This window comes from Nomascus leucogenys, chromosome 1a (assembly GCF_006542625.1).
Source record: "Nomascus leucogenys isolate Asia chromosome 1a, Asia_NLE_v1, whole genome shotgun sequence".
NCBI lineage: Eukaryota > Metazoa > Chordata > Mammalia > Primates > Hylobatidae > Nomascus > Nomascus leucogenys.
Window position 1 is genome coordinate 105,570,609 of NC_044381.1, and position 27,038 is coordinate 105,597,646.

The window sequence follows — 27,038 nt, forward strand, 5'->3', positions numbered from 1 at the left end:
AGATACAGGAAAAATGATACTGCTAAAATCCCATAATATATCTTAAATTTATAGTAAGGGCCAATGGACCAATACGATAATTTAAAAAGATAGGGTAAGTTTTATTTTCACTTTTAAAATGAAATATGTGTTCTCTTTGTGTTTTGCAAGACATCTAAAAATAATAAAAATCATGATACATCAGTCTTTAGAAAAAGTTAGGATTGCTCTCAAAAGACACTAAAATCTACAATTGAATCCAATAGACTCTTACGCTATACAAAGGGAAGGTAGTCCTTGCTGCATATCCATTTTCAAGGTGAAAACATTTCTTAAAAAGAGATAGCAATCACTAAAACTATTGGATACCCATTATTAGTATTACTACATGTTATTATGCTATGTGAATATATATATTTACATCTAATTTACATAGTAGGTTCAAAGAGGGAGGAATTATTATTCTTATATTACAGATGTGAAAGCAGATCCAAAGAGGTTGCTTTTCATTGTCAAATTCTCACCCCAATTAAATGGTAGAGCAAAAACTTGAACCCAGCTCTACTGAATACTCTCCAAAGCTCAAGTTTTTACACGTAAATTAATGTCTTAGTTTGTTCCTACTATTATAATAAAGTATCTTAGACTGGGTAATTTATATACAACAGAAATTTATTGCTTACGTTTCTGAGGCAGGGAAGTCCAAGATCAAGACCCAACAGATTCAGTGTCTTGTGATGGCCCACTCCTCATAGATTTTTGCCTTCTATGTCCTCATGTGGTGAAGGAGCAAAGAAGATCCCTCACACCTCTTTTACAAGGTTGCTAGTCCCATTCATGAGGGCATTGCCCTTACGATCTAATCTCCTCCTAATGGCTCCATCTCTTCATCATTTTGCATTTGGTAGTAGGTTTCAACATATCAATTTTCAGGGTACACAAATATCTAGACCACAGCAGTGAGTCTTTACAAAATGTTACCATATCAACAAGATTCCATTCGAGCCACTATTTTAAGCTCTATCAACAGAAGATCTGAGATTGTGGAAACAGAAATTTAAAGGGGAAATATTCCACCTGCCAGTAATCTCTGAAAAGACGAGACTACATGGAGTCTGTATATATTTGAAAGCACAAAGGGAAAAAAAAGCCAGTTTGTCTCTTGGAAGTCATTTTTTTTTCTTTGAAACAATATGTATTTACAATTTCCTGAGGCTTTACATCAGAAGAAGGCACTGGTTTTCTTACCCTATGGTTTGCAGTTATGGGAAATAATGCTTCCACTACATAACATGCTGCCTGTTTCCTCTTAGCCAACTTGGTGACAATGGCCCTCTCCACAGGTTACACATCAAAGGAACATATATCAACAGTAGTTGGCTGGCTTACCAGACTTCTCTAACTTGTGTCATTTTAGAAAAGAAAAATGATTGCTAATAAGTTTGAATAGCTCAACCACACTGAGCAAAGCAAAATTTTAATCACATGAAATCAGGAAAGCACTTACAAGTTACCATAATGCCTTAAATTTCTTCAATAATTTGCTTTAAAAGCTTTTATGCCTTCATCCAGCTTTCAAGCTCATGAAAGCCCTAAGCATGTATTTTCATGAACATACAGCAAAGAGAAATCTCTCTCCAACCTCTCCTACATTACTTTCTGCATTTGAGCTCACTTACTGACTGGAGAAAAGCAGTATTTTTAGAAAGTAGTTCTCAACAGGATTTGAGAATAAGAGTCAGATACAAAAGCATCATTTCCACATTACCTCTGCCTGCTAACTTCACTGAATCCTCATTTTCAAAAACCCAAGCTCTGGTTAAGGATGGCTGTTTTGATTATTTGAGGATATAAGAATTGGAAATTGTGAACAATCAAGTTTTTATGGAAATATGTTCAAATATATTCTTTTAAGAAGGATCCAATAATCCGGGGGATACACTTTAGAATGAACTTAGCTGAGTAACATGGCAAGAACATAGAAAGCTCTACCGTATGAAATATGTACAGTGCATATTCCCACTCTAAATCCTTATATTTTGTTGTCCCATTGATTTTGGACTTGCTCACATGACTTGTATTGATAACCAAAACCTGAGCAGAGGTGACCATTTGCCAATTCAGAGTAAAGGCTTCCTTAGTAATTATAAAACTCTTCTTCTCTTTTGCTTCTTCGTGGAAAGAACATGCGCCAGTGGCCAACGGTCCGAAAATGAAAACACAGGTGCAACAAGCTGAAGTTATGCAGGAAAGTAAATGTTTACCATTATAAGTCTCTGAAATTTTGTTGTTAGTTAGTGCTTTCTAGTATATAAACCTGGCTAATACACACTGGGTTTCAAAAATTGTTTTACATACCTGTTTCCCTCATTCTGCCCAGGGCTGCATTATTGTAGGTAAAGAAATAACAGTTAAGCATGCAAGTTCTGAAATAAAATGGACCTTCAGTAAATTAACTTCTGCAAGCTTATTCAGTTGTAAAACTGACATAATAATATCATCTATCTCATATTGTTATTGTTAGTGCTAAGTAAGATAACAGACTTAAAATTCTTAGTACAGTGTTTGATATACAGTAAAGATTCACTGAATATTAGCTATGGTGTTGTTGCTTTTTCATTACTTATGTCTTAATTCCTGACACAGTATTATGGCACACACTGCTCTTAAAGGTCTAAGTAGGATATGAGACATAAAAGAGGGAGGAAGAAAGGAATGCTCTTCCAACGGCCAGTCCTCCATAATAGCGTCATGAAAAATGGATCTCTATACTTCACTGAAGATTTTTCATAAAACATGCAACAGCAAAGATGGAATCACAATCAATTCATGTTTTAAAAATGTGATGAGAATGGCTTTTACATGTGGCTGAATCTGATATTTACACTGAAATTATTTTCAGTCCTTTTGACGGAAATGTCTCTAATTTATATGCTAAACCTTGCTTGTTCAGTGTACGGACTTTTTAGAAACCTAATCATCTTCAATGACACCATGTCTTAGTTTCTTATTAATTTTTAGTAATTATAATATTTTGTATTTTCAATATAGAGTTTCAGTACTGATTCTAGAGCAAATATTATGGCTTCTATTTCTAAATCAAATCATATACAATATTTTCCATTGTTTAGCTTAAATATCAGAGCAGGATGTATCAATGCTAGCCTTGTGCTACAGTGCTACATAACCATTATTCTACCCAGATAAATCAATCAAAGGAAGCAGCAGTTTTCCTTGGGGTTTGTTTATATTCTCAATAAAATTGTACTTTATTCATCAGTACTCTTTGATGAGATAGCATTATTCAAAACATCTTCTCTTAATTCAGAATTAGAAACAACCTCAACCTCTTTGTCAGGTTCAACTCAGTCTCTCACTGCATAAGCTTCTAATTACGGCAAGTGAGCAAATGTCCATCTTATCGTGAATGCCACAGCACTCTCTTTGATGGGTAAATAACACCAAATTGTAAAAGCTTAAGATATTTCTTCTGAAGACAATCCAAATTATGATTTTTATTCATAACTCATTAATTCAATCAAACTTTACTGAGAACACATAATGTATGGTTTTTGATACTGGAGACAGAGAAGGAAGCCAGAGAGAAAAGGTCTCTGTTCTCACAGAGCTTGGGGTGACACAGACAATGTGCAAGTAAATGAATGAACAAGTGTAGTGTAATGCAGAGACTTCAGATAGAATGACGTGAGGGAGAACGGCTGGATTAGACTGTATGGTCAGGAAGGGCCTGTCTATCAGGAGATGTGCAAGTAAATAAATGACCAAGTGTAGTGTAATGCAGAGACTTCAGATAGAATGACGTGAGGGAGAATGGCTGCATTAGACTGTATGGTCAGGAAGGGCCTGTCTATCAGGAGATGAGATTAAAGCCGAGCTCTGAATGACAAGAAGCAGCTAGCCAGTGAGAACAGAGAACTTTGTAACTCCTGATTTAAATGGCAATATGAGCCTTTGATTCACCTTGACAATTCTCATTAAAAGCTGATTTCTCATTTATTTTCAGAGACTTTCAGCTGTCAGACTTTGGGAGGTTGAATAATCAAGATTTTCTTGAAATATATTTCAAATACGTATGTTGAGTTCTCTCAACTTTGAAAAATTGATAAGTATCTTAACACCCAGCAATAAAGCTAACTATCTGCCTTTAACTTTCAGGAGGATGGAAAAAATGATAAATTTTACATTATGTCTGTTTATTAATAACTACCTGTTATTTAAATCTCTGTGTTTGGATCTTAGATTAAAATAATCTAAAACTCCTTCTGTCTTCAGGCTGGAATCTGGTCCCCAGATGATACGTGATTACTTTTAAAGACAACTTCTTTATTAGCTGTCTCTAGAATTTGAAATGATTACCTTATGTGTAAACAGCATTTTCTCTGAAGAGCTTAGTCATCCCTTTAGTCTTTTATTTTTAATTACTTTAAATCCACATAATCCTCAACACATTTTAGTGATGTAAAGGGAAGACAATCTTATCCCTACTGTGCTGATGCGTAAACTGAGGCACTAGGCAATTAAGTTACTTATTCTGATTACTCTATCACCTGCATTTTCACGGTCACAAAGTGTCTGGTAAAAAGTAAGCACCTTAGCCAGTTATCCCTCTGATGACAATATATTTGAGAAACATATAAATGTTTATTTAAATAATAAAATCATCCATATTTTATAAAACCCTTTAATTTTTAATTCAGTGATTCCATGAAATTTGTTAATATTTCACTCACCCATTGAACAAGCATTTACTATGTACCTTCTATTATCTGCACATTGTGCTAGGTACTGAGGATACAAATGTGAATCAAATGAGTTCTCTTCTGGCAATCAAGTCACTGATTTTTTTAACATAATATGTTATGCAATGTAAAACATGATCACACTTGTGAATAACTGTTTGCTAGATTAACCTTAAATCTGAGAACATGATGGTTGTTCAGTCAATACTTGATGACTGATAATATTTTGTTATGTAGATATAATTTAAGTAGCAGAACCATAAGTAAGACAGAGCTTTATGTAGAGAAAAGCACTGTTCTGTTGTTGTAGTACAGATAACCAAATTTCATATTTCTTAAATATCTTAAAAACTCTCATACCAATCCTTTCCATTCCTTCTGCTATGGCACTGATTCAGAAATTTAGAGCCTCCTGCCTGGATTATCACAAAATCTCCTAAATCTCCCCTATTGCATAAATCAAAATCATCTTCCATTTTTAAAGGTTTATCTTCTTATGCCATCTTTGTGAATACCCAATCTTCAGTGATTTCTTTTTTCTTACTAATAAAATTCAAACTTCTTATAATCCCATAGAAGTTCCTCCATGAATTAATCATTGCCTACATCCCATTAATACCCCACAACTCAGCCAAGCTGTTATAGTTTCTGTAACACTCATTTTGTTTCATGGCTTCATACCCTTCCCACTTGCTCCCTGTCCTTAGAATGCCTTCCCCTTCAACCTGAATGGTACACATTTATTCATATCAAGATGACACTCAATAAAGCTTTTCCTGAATCCCACTTCCCCATTCAAGCAAAACTTTATTTCCTACTTAATGTTCCTTATAACAGTATCACTTAAGTTGTAATGCCCAGACTCTAACGTACTTTTAGAAACATGTATGCATACAGGAGTACCTATTCCTGGTTGAATACAATTTGCTAAGGTTTACAATCTTAACTTTTTATTCCAAATAGGTAATTTGGCACTAAATGAAAATATATTGAGTGACTATTGGAGACAGTATAGAGGTCCTGCAGGAAACAAAAACATATGTCAAATAGGATGGCCGCCTTTTCCCCAACTCTCCAGATGTTGGTTCACCCAATAGCTTCTCTGCAGCATTAGCACCACTCAGCTTCCAGAACAATGACGGGTTACCACAGAACTTGTACTTTATGTTTAAGATCCTGCTTCACAGATAACAACAAAAAACTTGAGCAAATTACTGATCTCTAACCCCAGTTTTCTTATCTATAAAATTGAGATAATAACAATACACATCTCGGAAAGTGCTATAAGGATTAAATGAGAATACAAGCACAGGGCTTATAAGAAAGTATGGTGTACAGTAATGCACAGGAAAGAGAGACATTGACAGTTAAGAGTCTCTCAGGTGCAACTGATTACTCAAGGTAAACCAACAGAAGCCGAAAGAAGAGTGATTCACTGGCTCCCATAACTAGGAAGTATAAGGCGTCTAATAGGCTGCCATAATTTCTTAATTCTCTTTCACTTGCAGACTCGATCTACCAATCTCTCTCTCTCTACCTATTCCCCTTTCATCCTTCCCTTATACATAAATATATTTTCATAATATTCCTATGTACATTTTTTCCAATTGTCTTCCACTGTGTATCACTTTCCTCAGTCCGGGAGCTGTCAGCTTACATGTCATTCAATCTTAGCAAACCACTTAGCAAAACAAGAGGCAAGAAACATTTCCTTCTTTCATCTCAGGGTATACAGTCTCTGGGAAGGCCTCTGACTGGTCAGCTCTGAAGCAATTATTGCAGATGGGAGGAGAAGTAACTACAACTTGTTCAACCTAGGTCACATATTTACTCCTGAGTTCTGGAGGGTGATGTCTGTTACCAGAATGGGAAAGGACGTACATTGGACAGATGTAAGTAGTATTTATTATTTTATTCTTCTTAGTAATATCTCCATTTCCAACTTGGTCGTAGTTAAATTAAGCTTGTTTCAATAATTCATTTTAATTGACTACTCCCTGAAGAATTGGTGCACAGCATTAACCGTTAACAGGAGACTGCACTTAATACTACTACCACCATAACCCTGACCAACAGCACGGTGTCTTCACACTCTACCTGACCACCTATGTTAGTCAATGAGATTTAGTCTGTCATTCTGATTGTTCTGTAATGTCTTCACTCATGGTTCCTGTTTCAGTGGTATCTAAATTTTCTTTTTTCAGATGCAGACCCAAAATACAGAGATTTGAGTATAACTGAGTCTTTGCTAGGATGATCTTAGAAAGCTTAGAATAGAATAGGAAAGCAAGACAGTGAATGCAAGTAAGCCAACATGATAGGAATCAAAGAACAGGTTATATCTGCAGACATCAGGGACTCAAGTCCACTGGGCACATCTGGGAAATGGTCCACCAGTCTTTCCAGAGTTGTTGTTTCCAAAGAACAGAAAATCAGGGAATATTTATCCTCCACCATTCATTTGGCAGTGGTTGAGGGCAGCCCTAGGGTATGTCTATCCCCAAGCATTTCCTCACACCCACCCTCCATGAGGGTTGAAAGAAAGCCCTTCAAGCCAAAGTCACAGAAGCTTGCAGGAGGACAGCAACATAAGGATATTGAGTACCTAGCAGACATGGGCTGAACCACAAAAAATCATCTATAAGTGGTCTCCACATACTTTGCTCTGTCCAAGCACTCTTTCATCATGAACATCTGCCCTGTTTGCAAACATGTTCAAACTTTCTTAGTAGTCACTGTCCATTGCATTGTCTTTCTTTCAGAGGTCAGTACCTTAGTCTTAACTACAAATAGCTATTAATTCTTGGATTGTTTTAGTTTTGGCCACACAGCTGAATTTATGCAATGTGCTCCTATAATAATGAAGGCATCAGAACCAGAAAATCAAACACTGCCTGTTCTCACTTATAAATGGAAGCTAAATAATGAGAACACATGGACACATAGAAGGTAACAAAATACACTGGGGCCTATCAGAGGTTGGAGAGGATGAGGAAAAATAACAAATGGGTACTAGGCTTAATACCTGGGTGAGGAAATAATCTGTACAAAAACGATCCATTTCACAAGTTTACCTATGAAACAACCTGCACATGTACCCCGGAACTTAAAACTTAAAATAAAAACCTGAGATATTTTTGGAATATATATTTATTACTTTAAAAAATAAGCCTATTCATGTTAAAATTGAAAAAATATATATAATGAGGGCATCTAACTATTCCTGTTGGCTTCACTGTGCCATTTATACACCCTTGAACTGTCTATTTTATCTGATACTGTGTCTCCCAAAAATGCACTTTTTGTTGTTAGGGAAGTCACTGGCTACAAGAAAATATGAGTAAACAAATTATTTTATGTTCCTACTTAGATATCTCTTTTATAAAGAAGTCTTTCATAACAACCTCAGTCATCCTGAGGTAGCACTCCTAAGGTATGGAAATACTTGCATATTTCTGTTTAAAGTATTCATTGCCCTGAATTTTATTTTTTAGTATATATATATATATATATATATATATTTTTTTTTTTTTTTTTTTTTTTTTTTTTTTTTTTTTTTGAGATGGAGTCTCGCTCTGTCGCCCAGGCTGGAGTGCAGTGGCGCGATCTCGGCTCACTGCAAGCTCCGCCTCCCGGGTTCACGCCATTCTCCTGCCTCAGCCTCTCCGAGTAGCTGGGACTACAGGCGCCCGCCACCACGCCCAGCTAATTTTTTGTATTTTTAGTAGAGACGGGGTTTCACCGTGGTCTCGATCTCCTGACCTCGTGATCCGCCCGCCTCGGCCTCCCAAAGTGCCGGGATTACAAGCGTGAGCCACCGCGCCCGGCCATTTTTTAGTATATTTTTAATAACAGCTCTACTCAGATACAATCTGCAAGCCATAAACTTCACAATTTTGTGTACAATTCAGGAGTCTTTGGTTAGTACATTCACAGAATTCCGCATCCATTGCCACAATCTAATTCCAGAATGTTTTCATCATCCCAAAAGAAACTCCACACTGAATAACAATCTGTTTCCGCTTCCCTTGCCACCCATTAGACACTCCTTGCACCTCTTATCTACTGTCTTTTCCTATGAATTTGCCTATTCCAAACATTTCACATAAATGAGGTCATATAAGAAATGCCGTTTATGTCTGGTTTCTTTCACTTAACATGTTTGCAAGGTTCATCCATATTGTGGCATATACCATTACTGCATTTCTATTACTGAATAATATTCAATTATATAAATGGCCCATATTTTATTTATCTACTCATAGGTGGATGAACATTTTGTTGTTTCTACATTTGAAGTATTATGAATAATGCTGTCATGAACAGTCATATACAAATTATTGTGTAAAACTATATTTTCAAATCTCCTGGACATATATATATATGTATATACACAAATTGGTGGCTCATAAGTAATTTTATGATTAACATTTTGAAAAACCACTAACTGTTTTTCAAAATGGCCAAAACATTTTACATTTCTACCAACAGTGTATGAGGGTAGCAATTTCTAACATCCTTGTCAACATTGCTATTGTTCATCATTTTCATTACAGTCATCCTAGTGCGTGAATTGCATTTCCTTAATGAACAATAATGTTGGATATCTTTCCATATGCCTATTAACGATCTGTGTATCTTCCTTGAAGAAGATATTCAAATTCTTCGGCCATTTTTTAATTGAGTAATTTATCTTTTTCTTGTTGAGTTTTAAAGTTCTTTATATTTTCTACATGTGAATCCGTAATCAGATACATGATTTTCAAATATTTGCTCCCATTTTTGAAGTTGTCCTTTCACTCAGTTGATGTTGTCCTTTGAAGCACCAGTGGTTGAATTCTAATGAAGTCCAATTTATCTATATATATTAGGTTTCTATTGTTGCTGTAATAAATTACCACAAACCCAATGGCTGAAACTAATACAGAATTATTATATTACGGTTCTAGGCAAAATGGATCTCACTCGAATTTGGCAGGACTGCATGACTGCTGGAGGCTCTAGGAAAGTATCTGTTTCCTTGTCCATTCAGCTCTAGAGGCTGCATGTATTGGCTTTTGGCCCTGCATCATTCCACCCTCTGGTTCCATCTTTACATTTCCTCCTCTGATTACAACTCTCCTGCCTTGTTTTTTCTCTTGTAAGGACTCTTGAGATTACATTGCGCTCACCTAGATAATCAAGGATTATCTCCCCATGTTGAGATCCTTAACTTAATTGCATCCACAAAGTCCCTTTTATCATGTAAGATAATTGCAGGCTCTGAAGATTCAAATGTGGACATCTTTGTGGGGCAGTTATTTTAACAATCACACTCTATTTTTTCTTTTGTCACTTATGCTTTTGATGTCGTTTCTAAGAAATCATTGCCTAACCTAAAATCATCAAGATTTAGGGCTACATTTTCTTCTAAAAGTTGCATAGTTTTAGTTCTTACATTTAGGTCTATAATTCATTTGGCATTAATTTCTGTATGTGGTGTAAAGGACAAGTCCAATGTCATTTTTTGCATGTGCATATCCATTTGTCCCAGTAGCATTATTAGTTCTGAAGACTGCTTTTCTCATAGAATTGTCTTAGCACCCTTATGAAAAATCAACTTACCAAAAATATATGAGTTTATTGCCAGACTCTAATCCATTGATCTATGCTATATATCATATCACATTTCCTTGATTACTGCAGCTTTGTAGTAAGTTTTTATATCAGGTCACATGAATCCTCCAAATTCGTTAGTCTTTTTTCAACACTGTTTTAGCTATTCTGGGTCCTTCAAGTTTTATGTGAGTTTTTGAATTACCTTAATTTCTGCAGAAAAGGCAGAGGGGGTTTTGATGTAGATTGTATGGAAGCTATAGATTAATTTGAGAATTATTGTCATCTTAATAAGAGTAAGTCTTCCAATCCATGAACACGAGATATTTTTCTATGTATTTAGGTATTCTTTAACTTCTTTCAATAATGTTTTGTAGTTTTCAGTGTACAAACCTTGCACTTTTGTGAGATTTACTCAAGTACTTTATTCTTTTTTCATGGTGTTATAAATGCAATTGCTTTCTTAATATCATTTTTGGATTGTTTTGCCAGTGTATAAAAACATGAGTGATTTTTGTGTATTGATCTTGTACCCTACAAACTTAATGAACTAGTTTATTAGTTCTAATTTTGTGTGTGTGTATGTGTGTATGTGTGTGTGTATTCCTTACGGTTTTCTATAAGCAAAAGCATGTTGTCTATTTACAGAGATAGGTTTACTTCTTCCTTTCCAATCTAGATACCATTTCTTTCTTTCTTTTCTTTGCTTAACTACTCTAGCCAGACCCTACAGTATAATGTTAACCAGAAGTGGTAGGAGCAGATATCACTTTTTATTTTAATTGTAAAAAGCAAAACATAAAAAATGCCAAAAGAAAGACGCAAATAGACATTTCAGGAGATGTAGTTATCACTTATTAGTAGAAATAAAAGACCATGGCCTAGATCCCTAAGAATGAGTTGGAGTTTTACATTCTAGGCAGAGGGAAAGGTGTAAAAAAATACATTTAGAAAGAAAAGATAGGTCATGATTATGAATATTAGGTATAATTTTTACAGATCAGAAAAATTGGAGGTCTGTCTTCATTTTTTTAAATTTAATTATTAAAATACCATGAATATAATATAGATTGTTTAAGTCAAGATATCTGATAGCATTACAGGGTGACTACAGTCAACAATAATTTATTGAACATTTTAAAATAACTAAAAGATTATAATTGGATTGTTTGTAACAAAAACAAAGGATAAATGCTAGAGATGATGGCTGATGTGATTATTGTACATTGTATGCCTGTATTGAAATATCTCGTGTACCCCATAAATATATACGCCTACTATGTAACCATAAAAATTTTTCTGAATAGAATAAAGAAAATTTCATAAGCTGTATTCCAAGACAATTGTATTAGCATTGCATTAAACAATATTTTCCAGTATGTTCACTGACCAACCACAGTCAGGAGGATAGTTTTCCATTGACTTGACAAAGTAATATTTTTGAAATTTGATGACTAATCAACAAATAATGATGAATTGTTAGAAAAAAAAGTCAATTTAACCCAACTACAGCCTAACTCTGGAACAGGACAGGACATTTCACCTTTAAGCTGGAAATGAATAGAACTTTGATAAGTCAAAAGAAATGATTCTAGTCTGTGGAATCTTACAACATTTTAGTACCAGCTTTACAGAGGAGAATTTCTCTCTCTGCTCATTCTTATGGCAAAAGAAAACCGCTAATGTGAAATTTCCCAGGTTCAAATTCTGGGATTGTACATCTCCCATTCATGCTCTCACACTTATTTGTTAAAGTTTGGCAGAAATTCAAACAAGCTGAAAAGCTCACTGCCATGCAAAGGCAGCAGTTTAGTTAAGACAGCATGACATTTATAGCTGAATTCTACCAGAGGTACAAACAGGAGCTGGTACCATTTCTTTTGAAACCATTCCAAACAATTTAAATGGAGTGACTTCTTCCTAACTCATTTTAGGAAGCCAGCAACATACTGATACCCAAACCTGGCAGAGATACAACAAAAAAAGAAAACTTCAAGCCAATATCCCTGATAAACATCGATGTGAAAATCCTCAATAAAGTACTGGCAAACGGAATTCAGCAGCACATCAAAAAGCTTCTACCATGATCAAGTCGGCTTCATCTCCAGGATGCAAAGCTGGTTCAAAAATATGCAAATCAATAAACATAATTCAGCACATAAACAAAACTAAAGACAATATCTCAATAGACTCAGAAAAAGCCTTCAATAAAATTCAACATCCCTTCATGTTAAAAATTCTCAATAAACTAGCCATTGATGTAACATATGTCACAATAATAAAAGCCATATACGACAAACCCTCAGCCGATATCATATTGAATGGGCAAAAGCTAGAAACATTCCCTTTGAAAACCGGTACAAGACAAAGATGCCCTCTCTCACTCCTATTCAACATAGTATTGGAAATTTTGGCCAGGGCAATCAGGCAAGGGAAAGAAATAAAGTGTATTCAAATAGAAGGAGAGACAGTTGAAGTGTGTCTGTTTGTAGATAACACGATCCTATATCTAGAAAACCCCATAATCCTAGTCCGAAAGCTTCTTAAACTGATAAGCAACTTCAACAAAGTCTTGGGATAAAAAAATCGATGTGCAAAAATCACAAGTATTCCTATAAACCAACAACAGTCAAGCAGAAAGCCAAATCATGAATGAACTCCCATTCATTATTGCTGCAAAGAGAATAAAATACCTAGGAATACAATAAACAAAGGAAGTGATGAACCTCTTCAAGGAGAACTGCAAACCACTGCTCAAGGAAATCAAAGAGCACACAAATGGAAAAGCATTCCATGCTCACGGATAGGAAGGATCAATATCATGAAAATGGCCGTATTTCCCCAAGCAATTTATATATTCAATGCTATTCCCATTAAACTACCATTGCCATTCTTCACAGAATTAAAAAAAAAAAACTTTAAAATTCATACGGAACCAAAAAAGAGCCTGTATAGCCAAGACAATCCTAAGCAAAAAGAACAAAGCTGGAGGCATCCCGTTACCTGACTTCAAACTATACTACAAGGCTACAGCAACCAAAAAAGCATGGTATTGGTATGAAAACAGACACACCAATGGAATGGAATAGAGATCTCAGAAATAAGACTATACATCTACAACAATCTGATCTTTGACAAACCTGACAAAAACAAGCAATGAGGAAAGGATTCCCTATTCAATAAATGGTGCTGGGAAAATTGGCTAGCCATATGCAGAAAATTGAAACTGAACCCTTTCCTTACGCCTTATACAAAAATTAACTCAAGATGGATTAAAAACTTAAATGTAAAACCAAAGGCTATAAGAACCCTGGAAAAATAATCTAGGCAATACCATTTGGGACATAGGCATGGGCAAAGATTTCATGACAAAAATGTCAAAAGTAATTGCAAGAAAAGCAAAAACTGGCAAATTATATCTAATTAAACTAAAGAAATTCTGCACAGCAAAAGTAACTCTCACTGGAGTGAACAGACAATCTATAGAGTGGGAGAAAATTTTTGCAATCTATCCATCTGACAAAGGGCTCATATCCTGAATCTATAAGGAACGCAAACAAATTTACAAGAAAAAAAATCCATTAAAAGTGGGCAAAGGACATGAACAGACACTTCTCAAAAGAAGACATTTACAAAGCCAACAAACATATGAATAAAAGTTCAACGTCACTAATCATTAGAGAAATGCAAATCAGAACCTCAGTGAGATACCATTTTATGCCAGTCTGAATGGCAATTACTAAAAAGTCAAGAAACAACAGATGCTGGCAAGGTGGTAGAGAAACAGGAATGCTTTTACACTGTTGATGGAAATGTAAATTAGTTCAAACATTGTAGAAGACAGCGTGGCAATTCCTCAAAGACGTAGAACCAGAAATACCATTTGACCCATCAATCCCATTACTGGGTGTATACCCAAAGGAACATATCATTCTATTATAAAGATACATGCATGCATTTGTTCACTGCCGCACTGTTCACATTAACAAGGACATGGAATGAAACTAAATGTCCATCAGTGATAGACTGGATAAAGAAAATGTGGTACATAGACACCATGGAATACTATGCAGCCAGAAAAGGAACGAGATCATGTCCTTTGCAGGGACATGGATGGAGTTGGAAGCCATTATTCTCAGCCAACTACCAAAGCAACAGAAAATCAGTTCTCACTCATAAGTGTGAACTGAACAATAAGAAAACATGACACAGGGAGGGGAACAACACACACTAGGGCCTGTTGGGGGATGGGGGAGGGAGAGCATCAGGATAAATGGCTAATGGATGCAGGCCTTAATACCTAGGTGATGGGATGATCTGTGCAGCAAACCACCATGGCACACATTTACCTATCTAACAAACCTGCACGTCCTGCGCTTGTATCCTGTAATTTACAATAAAATAAAATAAAATAAAATACTTGTTAAAAACAAAACTTTGCCTGACTATTTGTGAGGTTAGCCACTGCAAATATTTCTTGCAGAGAGATTTTTGTCAGTGACTTTCACATTTTAAATATTTAAAATATAATTGAATGACTAGCAAAACTGTAGAAGTGCTAGGACTTTTCAGGATAAAACTTACAATTTTTTCAAAATAAATCAATCAGTGCATTTTTCTCCCTCAGAAAAGAATTTAGATTCAGCATGGAGTGAAGAAATAGTCTTCACACAAAGTATAATTAATTCCTAAATTAAGGCTTGCTCCCTTTAAAGAATTTCTGATTTTGTGTAGGACAAACATTAGAGTAGGTGGTCATACTGTTAAAGATCCAGTTTGTTAGAACATGGTGAGGAGATGGAGATGAATATTTTCCTCTATTTTAACATATTTTCTCCCATACATTTATAATAGCTATTGCTGGTAATAACTAATCCTATCCTGATTTTCATCATAAAGTGTTAGCATAATGTCTTGAGAGCATGTGCATAAATTCAACAGTCCCATGAAAGCAAAGCTTCATGAACAGATTTCTCTGAAGGACCCAAAGAGTTGTTTTCATTGGAAAGGTATAATAAATTAATAGACACATTAAGTTTCAGTTTGAGCAAAAGAGGACTCTTTCATCTTATGCAATACTCTAGGTCCAGTGCTCCTCAAAACTTAAGAGGAGGAAATACTCGCCCTAAGTGTTGCTGGTATTCTCAGAAGTCAGACACAATTGTGCTAGTTACTTAAAGACTCTTTAACCATGATTCTTAACCACATAGGTATTGTAGATTCAGAGCCATTCCCACTAGGCCTAGTTCCCACTGTGAGGTTCCATGCACCCTTTCATTTTTAAACCAGTATGTATTGAGTGCCAACTGTGTAACCAGAACTGTGCTAGATGCTGGTGATCAAATGGAGCCAAAAAGCTTCTTTGTTCTTAAGTTACTTGCAGCACAACGGGTAAGAAAGACTGTATGGTGTAGATCACAAATTATCTATCATCTCCCTGATTTCCTCTATCTCCCTCAAACCTTTTGGCCTTTATTAGTACTTATTCTCCTCACCGGTGAATGCTTCCCCACTCCTCATAATTAAAACCTTCCCCACTTTGAAGGTACAGCTAAACATTTTTTTCACAAATCCCAGACTGATACACACGTGCTTATCTAGAACAAAGCCTGTAACAAGTTCCTCTCTCGTCCCTGAAAGTGACTAACAAAAAGTTTGCATACTATAAAGGCCTGTTGTATTTGGACATGGCAAGTGACTAATGTAATAATCGGGGAGAGATTTTCAAGCCATTTTTCTTGTAGATCTATAGCATTAGAGAAAAAAAAAGAAAAAAGAAAAACTGATATACTTTAAGAAATTAGTAATCCCAGCCCTTTGGGAGGCCAAGGCGGGTGGATTACCTGAGGTCAGGAGTTTGAGATCAGCCTGGCCAACTTGGTGAAACCCCTTCTCTACTAAAAATACAAAAATAGCTGGGCACGGTGGTGGGCGCCTGTAATCCCAGCTACTCGGGAGGCTGAGGTACGAGAATCGCTTCAACCTGGGAGGTGGAGGTATCAGTGAGCCAAGATCATCCCATTGCAGTCCAGCCTAGGCAACAAGTGCAACTCCTTCTCAAAAAAAAAAAAAAAAAAAAAAGAGCAACCCACAAAAACTCATCCTACTATGTTTTTAGTTGAATCGCAAGGACATGACAGCATAATGAAGTGAGAGGCATGAATTATTTTCTTTGAAGGAGCCACCCTCAGTCATGCATCTTAAATGTTTATTACCTGGAATGAGTCACTGGGGCAGTGCGGACTCTAGGCAAAGGCATATAGGCATATAGTGACATATAGTGATCTCTGCCCCATAACTCAATGTTCTTATATGACTAGGTAGTTTGCAAAGCCCCAAGTAAAGAAACAGATATCTGCATAAGGTATAATGCTTTTTCTATGGGAAAAATCTGACTTTAATAAGATCCCCATAGGGAATGAAACAAGCCAAATATGAAATGTTATATTCTATTTAATTACAGTTTTATAAAATTATAGAACACAGAAATCTAATCTATAATTCTGGAAAGTAGGTAAGTTGCTTCCTGAGGCCATGGTGGGGAAGCTGGCTGCAAAGGAAGGCTAGATAATTTGGGTGCATAATGGAAGTATTCTATATTTTCATTGTGAGGGTCGTTACACAGGTGTACAAATTTGTCAAAACTCATGGGCCTACAAACTTAAAATAAGTGCATTTTATTGCATGCTAATTATATCTAAATGAAATTTAAAGCTAAATAAAAAGGAAGCCAAAACACATACGGTTTTGTTCTAGTAATTCTAGAGTCAAGAAGTAGGATTTTCATGAGAATTAACTAGCTTTAAGCATTTGACTCACCCTAAGAACTGAAACCTGAAAACAGATAAGGATTTAGCTCTTCATCATCTTCAGAAAGTATTTCTGACTCATTCTGGAAAGTCCATTTTAGAGGCTTATTTCCATATTTATGTTTTTCTTTGATGTTTCATATATTCAGGGACCACAGTAAAATTATTATGCAGGTGACGTTTGCTTTTAACCATTATCCAGCTTCACTTTCAGCATCACCTTCCCCACTCTGTCTCCTCCCAGGAAGCCCATTTTATCCTTGGCTGTCCTGAAGGGCTCCGTGTGACATAAATAAATAGCAAGTGCCTAGAAATTGCACTTTTCTGTTTTCCTCCTATCCTCATACCCCTACCAAAAATTACTACCAATATCATTAACAGCTAATACTACCTAAACATGTAACATCTCCCAGGCATTCTGCTAAGTGCAGTAGTTTATTTAATTTTCAAAATATCACTGTGAGGTTAGTATTTGGTTATTCCCCTTTTTGCGGATGAAGAAACTAGTCCTGTAGAGGTTAGGAAACTTTCCTAACTCCTAAAAATTAGTAAGTCATGGAGTCTTGATTCAAGTCCAAATCAAGAGCCTGTATCCATAACTAACATGTCCTGCTAGATAAGCCCATTCTCTAAGAGCCCTGCTCCGCCTTAATCGGTAGCTCAATAAAATAAAGGATTCATGCTAAGGTGTTAGTGACTCACTGTGTTACTACACTGAGACCATACATTCAAAATCCCATCAAAACCTTCTTACTATATACATGACTGAGAGTTTCTGTGATAAAGGGGTATGTTCAAGCAGTTATGAGACAGTTTCATTACAAAACTCTGGTCATGAAGATTTCCCCTTAAAGGTTAAATTTTCTGGGTAATCAGTTTAAAAAATCTAAGAGAATCATTAAAATAAATTCAAGATTATTTATCACAGATTTATCAAGATTGGCTAATCAATAAATGATACATATGAAGTAATCTATCCAACTTTTAAACAAAATGAACATATTAAAGAAATTATTTTTTTTCTTCAGTAAAACTGAAATCAATTGGGAAAAATATTACAGGTGACACTTCCCTGTATTTTTTTTCTTTGCATCAAATTCACCACAATTCTTTTTCAATAATGAACATAAGTTAATAATGTTGGTAAAATATTCCAAGTATAATATGACTAGCCCCTGGGGTGTCAGGGAATACATTAAGTCTTTTAACTCTGTATTTTTATATCTCAGAAATTGGAAAACGTAAAAAATAACTTTATAGTATCTCCGTTTCTTTTATATTCATTGCTTATGAATATAAATATGACAAGTTTATAGTCATTTGAATCACAATAGACCTTTGCTAAACACCCTTCTCCTAATCATAATTATTATAACAACTTTAAAATACTTTCACACATCTTTGGTTGGGTTTAATAGCTGCTACAATGGCTTCCTTTAAAAAATATAGTCAATTAGAGTTTATTTTAGAGAGAGTTAAATATATGGAAGATTCCTTAAACACACAGAGACGCCAGAGACGCACACCAACCACACACACACACACACACACACACACACACACACACACAAAACACAGAGTCTGGACTTGCCACTTCTAGATATAATTATCCAAGAAAAAATATTGATTAAGACATTGAGCGTGTATATAAACCTTTACAACTAAAGTATCTGTAAGACATAGTCATAAAGTGTGCTTTAGTATACATGCTGGAAAAACAAGCTGTCATAACCATGCAGAAAGGCATTCAACATCATTATTCATGAAGGCAATGCAAACCAGAGCCACAAAGCTAGGACTTCACAAATTCACACCTATTATGAAGGTTATCATTTTAAAAAGAATAGAAAATAACAAATGTTGGTAAGGATATTGAAAAATTGCAATCCTTACGTATTGTTGGTGAAAACATAAAATATTACAGCTGCTGTGGAAAAGAGTCTGGTGCTTCCTCAAAAGGTTAATCATAGAACTACTACACAGCCTGTCAATTCCACTCCTAGAATTTATTGGAGTTCTATGCTGTACATATTCAAAATAACTGAAAGCAGGAATTTGAACAAATATTTGTACACTGGCGTTTGTAGCTGCATTATTCACAATAGCCAAATGGTGAAAACAACTCAAGTATCCATCCACAGATAAATGATAAATAGAAAGTGATATATACAATCAAGTATTGTTCAGCCATAAAAAAAGGACATTTTGATACATATGACAACATGGATAGACCTTGAAAACATGTTTAGTGAATAATTCAGACACAAAAGTACAAATATTGTGTGATTTCACTCACATGAGGTATCTGGAATAGGCAAATTCACAGAGACAGAAATTAGAATAGAGATAACCAAAGGCTAGGGGAAAAAGGGAAGGGGAAGTTATTGTTCAATGGGTACAGAGTTTATCTTGGAGATAATTGCTGAAAAGATGTGGGTATAGATAGTGGTGATGGTTGCACAACACCGTGAGTGTATTTAATGCCACTGAATCTGTATACTGACAAAGAATTAAAATGATAAACAGTATGTTCTACGTATTTCAAGCTACAACTGTCTCTACGCTCTTCCCCACCTAAATAAGTTTCAAAGACTTTCTCCACAGAAACAATAATTAGCAGAACTAACTGATATGAGATACATTGTAAGGAAGTGTTATTTTAAAAATCTAGACACAATACCTAGTGAATATATACCTAGTTTAGTAGAAAGTATCTGAGTTCAAATCACGAATCTCGTGTGCTACAACAGCCATATGTCATTCTCTATTTGTTTCCCATCAGTTTATTTCATCTCCTAAACTAGATAATAAGACCATTTGGGAAGACATTATGCCTGTCCTCTTCTAGTATGCCTCAAAATATCATTATGCACAAAGAAGATATTCTGTAATTGAGTCAATGATTTTAACTTAAAACGAATCTGTTAAGCCATTCCATCTGAAACATAACTAGATAGAAAATCTGCTATCAGGAAAGAATGAAGGCAGTTGGAAACTAAGACAAATGCTGTTTTTTTGCATTTTATTCAAATGGCAGCAAATCAAATTAAGATAATTACTGATGTATACTTAGGCACAAAAGGAAAAGGCAATACATGGAACTCAAAGCACTTACACACAGCTATTTACTGCATTCAATATTTTATTTCTTCCAAGAAGTAGTAGAAAGTAGCACATGCTTGGAATAAGGAGTCATGAGATTTTCATTTGACCCCACCAATGAATTTGATCCCATACCAAACAATAGGCCTCAAAAAAGTTACGGACTTTACCTCCATTTCCCCATTTGACAACATTGCCTGCATACATTTTGCGAGTTTCTGGTCTAAAATTATACTAATGTAGAACTAGAACAGATTTTTAAAAATAAGTGTGTCCCCATCTCTTCCTTTCACAGATAAATAAGGACAAGAGTATGTAAATTACATTCTCAACGTTGCTCTGCTGGTCAGTGGGTCAGTGCTAGAGCCAGGGCTCGGCATCAAGTCTACTGACGAATTATTCTGTGTCATCATCCCCTCAACTCTTGTGTTTTAAAATGAAGAAGAGGTCTTTTTGGAATGTATAAAATACATACAAATTAAAGATTTAATATATTTATATAGACAACCTACTGCATATTTCATATATCCTCAATAATGTCACTCCACAGAGCCAAAATAAGAGTTTATTTGGTTGTTAGTTTACACTACACAGAATAAAGAAGTGTAATGCAAATTTTCAAAGAAATGTGACATACATGACTTATAGCCATATAGATGACATGGCTACATTGAATTTTCTCTTCTATAATATTGTATATGGGCCAGGCGCGGTGGCTCATGCTTCTAATCCCAGCACTTTGGGAGGCTGAGGTAGGTGGATTGCTTGAGCTCAGGAGTTTGAGACCAGCCTCGCCAACATGGTGAAACCCTGTCTGCACCAAAAATACAAAAAAGTAGCTTTTTGTATTTTTTTGTATTTTGTATTTTTTGGGGATTGCAGGTGGTGGTGTCCACCTGCAATCCCAGCTACTAGAGACGCTGAGGCATGAGAAACACTGGAATCCGGGAGGCAGAGTTTGCAGTGAGCGGCAATCATGCCACCACACTCCAGCTTGGATGACAGAGCAAGATATTGTCTCAAAAAATTTTTAAAAATATCATATATGGTTTTTCCAGGAAAATAGTTTAATACTTAACCTAATTCTTATTGAATTACTGTCTACATGGTTCCTTTTAAAGGTAGTAAGAATTGTGTCCAAACTTTTTCCAGGACTCTCTGTAGTCTTGATTTATTGGAGTTCTATGCTGTTGAGATAAAACGAATGCATCTAAACCCACAGGTGAGGATGCTTATGTTTCACAACTCCAACCTCAGTCATCCTTGTCCTGGTAAACTACACGAGTTGCGTCTCTTCTCATCGGATCATAAAAAAAAAAAAAAAAGTAGGGAAGAGTGCACTGCACTTCAATTATCAATCCAGCCCTACTGCCAAAAGGCAGCTTTGAACTGTCTGCCTGATCGCTCATAAGTCATTTCCAAGTAATGAAAAAAGTAATGGTAGCCAGTAGGTTTCCCATGACTTAATGAGAAACTTTAACAAGAATTTTAAATTTAGTGATACCAAAATTGTATGCTGTTAATACAGCACTTTCTTACAACATACAGAGATATGTGGTACAAAATATCTACTGTTTATAAGACTGTATAGCTATCTAGAGTACAGTGTAAGTATGTTTTCAGAAGGTTTTTGAGTACAGGCTGACAAAATATTTTATAAGAAGTCAAATAGAAATCCTAAGCATCTTAATTTAACAAATATTTTTGAGCACTGACTATGTTGTATATTGGCAACCTCCTTTTGCTCTGTCGAATAAATACTAATCAGTGCCATCAGCTAAATAGAGATGAGGAGTGAGATAGGAGGCATGAAGAAAGTAGCGAAGGTCTCTAATATTTACAGCGAACAATGAAGAGAGGCTGTTTGGAACAGCTGTGGTTATAGGGCAAGATCAAGGACTCCTTTGAGGTGACAGGCCATGAAGTGAATACTTTTGTGACTTTCTTCACCAGTCTCTACATCCTAGGTTTAGAAGCAAATTTTTTTTAAAAAATCTGTATTGATCAAAGGCAGTTATCTTTCTGGAAGATGACAAAGGATTAAAAAGAAATAGTTTAAGGTATGACCCTTAAACTATAAAGGACGCTTACATATAAAGCTATTTTCTATTACTAATGTAGGATAAAACAGCTCTATTCATTTCCTTTTCCATTATTCAACAATGAAACGAAATGGTTTTATTTAAAACATTTCTTATTTTAAATAAGAAAGACAATAGCATGTCAGAGTTATATACATAGTTGAGATAAAGCTAAAATTTTGTTCCTAAAATATGTGGGTAAAAGATTTTTTCATTCCCATTTCAGAGGCATCTGAGACAAGGTCAAAGGGTCATGTTTTAGCTACATCAGTGAATAGTGTTTAGATCTGTTAGCCCAGTGCATATGAAAGCAAGTCTGTGTATGTATGGGCCCATGCTAAAAGACATTCTTTAATGAAAGGTGAACTTGATTTAACTACAAGGAAATCTATTGAATCCATAAAAGTACAAAAATTATATTCTCTCCCCCAGCTTCGGAGTTTTGATTTAGGCTTACTTTCCTAGAGTCGCATGCACTGTTTTATGTATGGCTACTATAGGAAATTTACTCATTCAGAAAGGGAAAAAATGACACATTTATGATGCAGAATAAATGATACAATCTAGCTACATTATTAACCTAAGAAAGCTCCTCTCAGGACTGAAAACTTGCGACTATTTTGAATGCTAACAAACTATTTTTTTAAAGTAAGTGACACATATTTTGCTTCAATCTTCTACCAGCAATGTAAGGTTTCTATGAAATGACCATGGTAAACAACCAACCAACAGACCCGATCACAAAAGTGCCCTATGAGTGCCAGTAATTCTAAAATCCAAAAACACGGGTAAGACCTAGAGTCCCAGCATGGACTGAGTGCACTAAAAGCACTAATTAATCCCTGCTTCTAGATCATGGTGAGCCAAGAGAAATGAACAGCATTAACTTTGACCAGATGAATCACTCATTAGAACAGTAGAATAATTCAACTCTATTTTACAGGGTGTTTACAGAGCTCTGGAACTCTTTATTTAAAAAAAAAAATCACAATTTTTCTAAAAGCAACAGGAAAAAAGAGACCACCTATGTTTCTTCTCTTTTTAGGTTGAAATGTGCATATTTTTAGTTTCCTGCAATGTCTCTATCAAAAACTATTTACAGTAAGGAAGAGTTTGCACAGGAATTTCTTTTTGCCCCCTTGGAGGATAAAAGTGACAGACATAAAATTGTTAGGCTTTTTCCTTGAGGCCTCCAACGGCAGGAAAACTTACCATCAGTTTGTCTGTAGCATGCAAAGCAGACAAAAGAGAGAGCTTGGTGAAAAGTAGCCCATCATACACGTTTCCCTTATTCAGGGCTCAAGGACTGTGAAATACGTTGTACTATATATAGAAATGGCTCCACAGTGCGGAACGTTAGGGTTAGTCCTGCATAACACTTCTGAACTTTGTTCTGATTGAATGTATCAATGGAGTCCAAGTGAAGTACTTGGTACATCTGAATGGCTCAAGTTATCAATAAGAAGGAAACAAGATGGACCACCAGTCCTACATTAAGTAGAGCCTATATAAGACTTCCAGTTGTTGCCCACACAAGGCCATGGGAGCCTCCTTCTCCTTACAAGTTCATCTAGCCAATTTAGGGGTTTAAATTGATGAGTCTATATATAATCTACCCCAGTAAGAATTGGGACCACAGCTCTCTAAGTAACAACATAGTCAGTCTGCCAAGACGCAGAGACATGCAATATTTTTACTTTTTCCGCCTTCAAAGATTTAAATAAAAGAATCCTAATTTTTCCTATCTCACTACTAATTGACTTTGCTTTTATAATCCTTTCTTAGTCATTAATGAAACTATCAGATTTCATTTGAATGCTTTACTACACGAATAGATCAGTCTACGCTAATTCCACACACTGATGTATCAGTCCAAAACATCAGAGTACATCTTCAAATTGTGTACCATAGACATAAAATCATCACTGTCAAAAGACTAGCTTCTTCAAAGGGGGTCATATTTGATATCACACTGCAAAGTGCTATGCCCGGTCATTCCACCGAACTAACAAGATACCTATATTCTGCATAACACTGATTAGCAAACACTTTTATTTTGTCCAATGATTGAGCTAAAATTAGAATGCGGATTTGTTTCCAGTTCCCCCACTTATCCCTCAGTCTTTCTCTCTCTCTCTGTTGCTCTTGTCCTCTCTTTCTGCCCTCTTCCCTTCCTCGTTTCCTTCTCCTACCCAGCACCCATAGTGTCTGATATGATTTGGATGTGTCCCCTCTAAATATCATGTTGAAATGTAGTCTCCAATTTTAGAGGTAGGGCCGGGTGAGGGGTGATTGGATCATAGGGGCAGATCCAGTGGATGGCTTAGCACCATCCCCTTGGTAATGAGAGCTTTCTATTTGTGAGTTCACGCAAGACCTGGTTGTTTAAAAGTGTGTGGTACCTTCCCTGCTCTCTTTCTTGCTCCTGCTCTTGCCATGTGAAGTGCCTGCTCCCTCTTCACCTTCCACCTTAGGTAAAAGCTTCCTTGAGGCTTCCCCAGAAGCTGAGCAGGTGCCAGTGCCATGCTTGTACACAGCCTGCAGAACCATGAGTCAAATAAATGTCTTTTCTTTCTTTATAAATTACCTGGTCACAGGTATTACTTTATAGCAATATGAGAACAGCCAAATACAGCCTCCAAGCCCTTGGAAGACTTTTCTTAACTTACATATGGCTGATTAACAGCATAAAACTTGGAAGGAATACTTGTAACCTTCATGTTTCGTGTCACTTTCTCCTTTCCTTCCCACCTCCATCCCTTTCTCTCCCCTCCACCACTCTCATCCCATGTTTATTATTTTTCTTTAGTTTTTATTTTTATTTTTTTAAGAGATGTGGGTCTTGCTCTGTCACCGAGGCTGGAGTTCAGTGGCACAATCTTAGCTCTCTGCAGCCTTAAACTCCTGGACTCAAGCTATCCTCTCACCTCAGCTTACCAAGTAGCTGGAACTATAGGTGTGTTCCACCATTCACAGCTTCCCCACCGCCCCTCCACCTCACCGCCCCCCACCATAAAGACAAGATCTTTCTTTGTTGCCATGGGTGGTCTCGAACTCCTGGCTTCAAGTGATCCTCTAGTCTCAGCCTCCCAAAAATGCTAGGATTACAGGTGTGAGCCACCACACCCAACCTAGTCTTTAATCTTGGTTTTACTCTGTCTCAAATTTAAAAGGACCACATATTCTTTACAGCCCCTTTTGTCAAGAACAGGAATTTATTTGCACATCCTTTTAGTCTGGGCCGATTCTATGACTTTCAGTGGAAATGATCTTGGAATTTCCAAAAAGACCTCATTCTCAACCTTTTGGTACTTTGAGATTACCTGCTCTCAGGAAGCCTGCTCTGGCTTTCTTTTTGAGGCTGAAATGCCACATAGAGAAAAGCCCAGCCATCCCAGCTGACCTACCTGCACAGGACTCCTCATTACACAGTACAAGCAAGACCAGCAGAAGAACCACCACACCATTCACAAATTCATGGTATTTTTTAAAACCACTAAACTTGGTTGCGGGGTGTATGCTGTGAAGGCATACATAACTGATAGACTCCACTTTCAGTGTCTGATTTTCTTTTACTCCTCCTCTCTCTTTTTTCCCCCCATAGTTTAAAATGCCCTGTGCTACCAATGCTACAGACATTTGTCTAGTCATAAGAGTTCCCTTAGGTTTATTTATTTGCCTTTGGCAAATCATTTTTTCTTCAATGAGTAACACAGCACTTGCCCATGACCCCATGGATTCACCTAAATTTTCAATGAGACAGATGAAGGCAATCATTCTTTTTCACTTAGAGATAAGAAGAAAAATGGTTAAGTGGCAATGTATGTGTGTTTGTATATGTGTGCATATGGAGGCACATGCACACGCTTTTTATTATAGCTACAAGGACTTTATGTACTAAAATGCAGAAGTCCTAACTACTAGAGAGATGTGTGGACACACGGGAATGGATGACTCAGCCGGTAAACAGAAAATCAGGAACTGCTGTATCTTTCACATTTTTCTATAAACATTACAGGTAGAATAAGATCACTTGCCAGAATGGAGAAAATCACATCAAATCAGTCCAGCAAATATTCAAGGCAGGAAAATTAAGGCAATACCCAGTGTTCCCATAGTGTTATAGATAAGCTTTGTAATGGTTACAATGAAAAAAAGATTAATCAGAATTCCTCAAAATCACTTTAAGTTCTGAAGGACGTTTGTGGAATACCTTTCCAAAAATTGAGGACTGATAATCCCCCACAAAAGGCAAATTTGATTTTACAGTAGGTTTTCAAAAACTCTATTGCCATTTGGTCACATGGTATACACATATTTCATAATGTAATGCCCCCAGTAATCCAATTCCTTCCCCATCTCTCCTTATCTCCTTTTCCCACTCTTTAGTGTGGCCTTGGTTTATCTCAAATATGCTCAGTCCACAAAGGGCCATCTCATGGTCATCATCCAAGTCTCTTCCTTCAGGGTGCTGAATCAAATAGGCCGTCTTCAAACACCATATATAATGGTGCCTGTTGCCCAAGTTAGTGTTTTAAATATTAATCTGATATACTACTTTACGTAACACATATCATTAGCTGAAATTACCTTGCATTTTAATTTGTTGACTTATTTATTATTTATTTCTCTCCAACTAAATTAATAGTTTATGAGATCAAGGACCTTCCTTTCCATACTCACTACTATGTCCTTAGTATCTAGAACATATG

At 36.1% G+C, this 27,038-nt stretch overlaps 1 protein-coding gene across 2 annotated transcripts in view; it reads right to left on the minus strand.

Annotated features, from left to right (window-relative positions):
• The window catches only part of MDGA2 (MAM domain containing glycosylphosphatidylinositol anchor 2), an 832,668-nt gene that overhangs the window by 737,212 nt on the left and 68,418 nt on the right, over positions 1–27,038 (minus strand). The window lies entirely within an intron of this gene.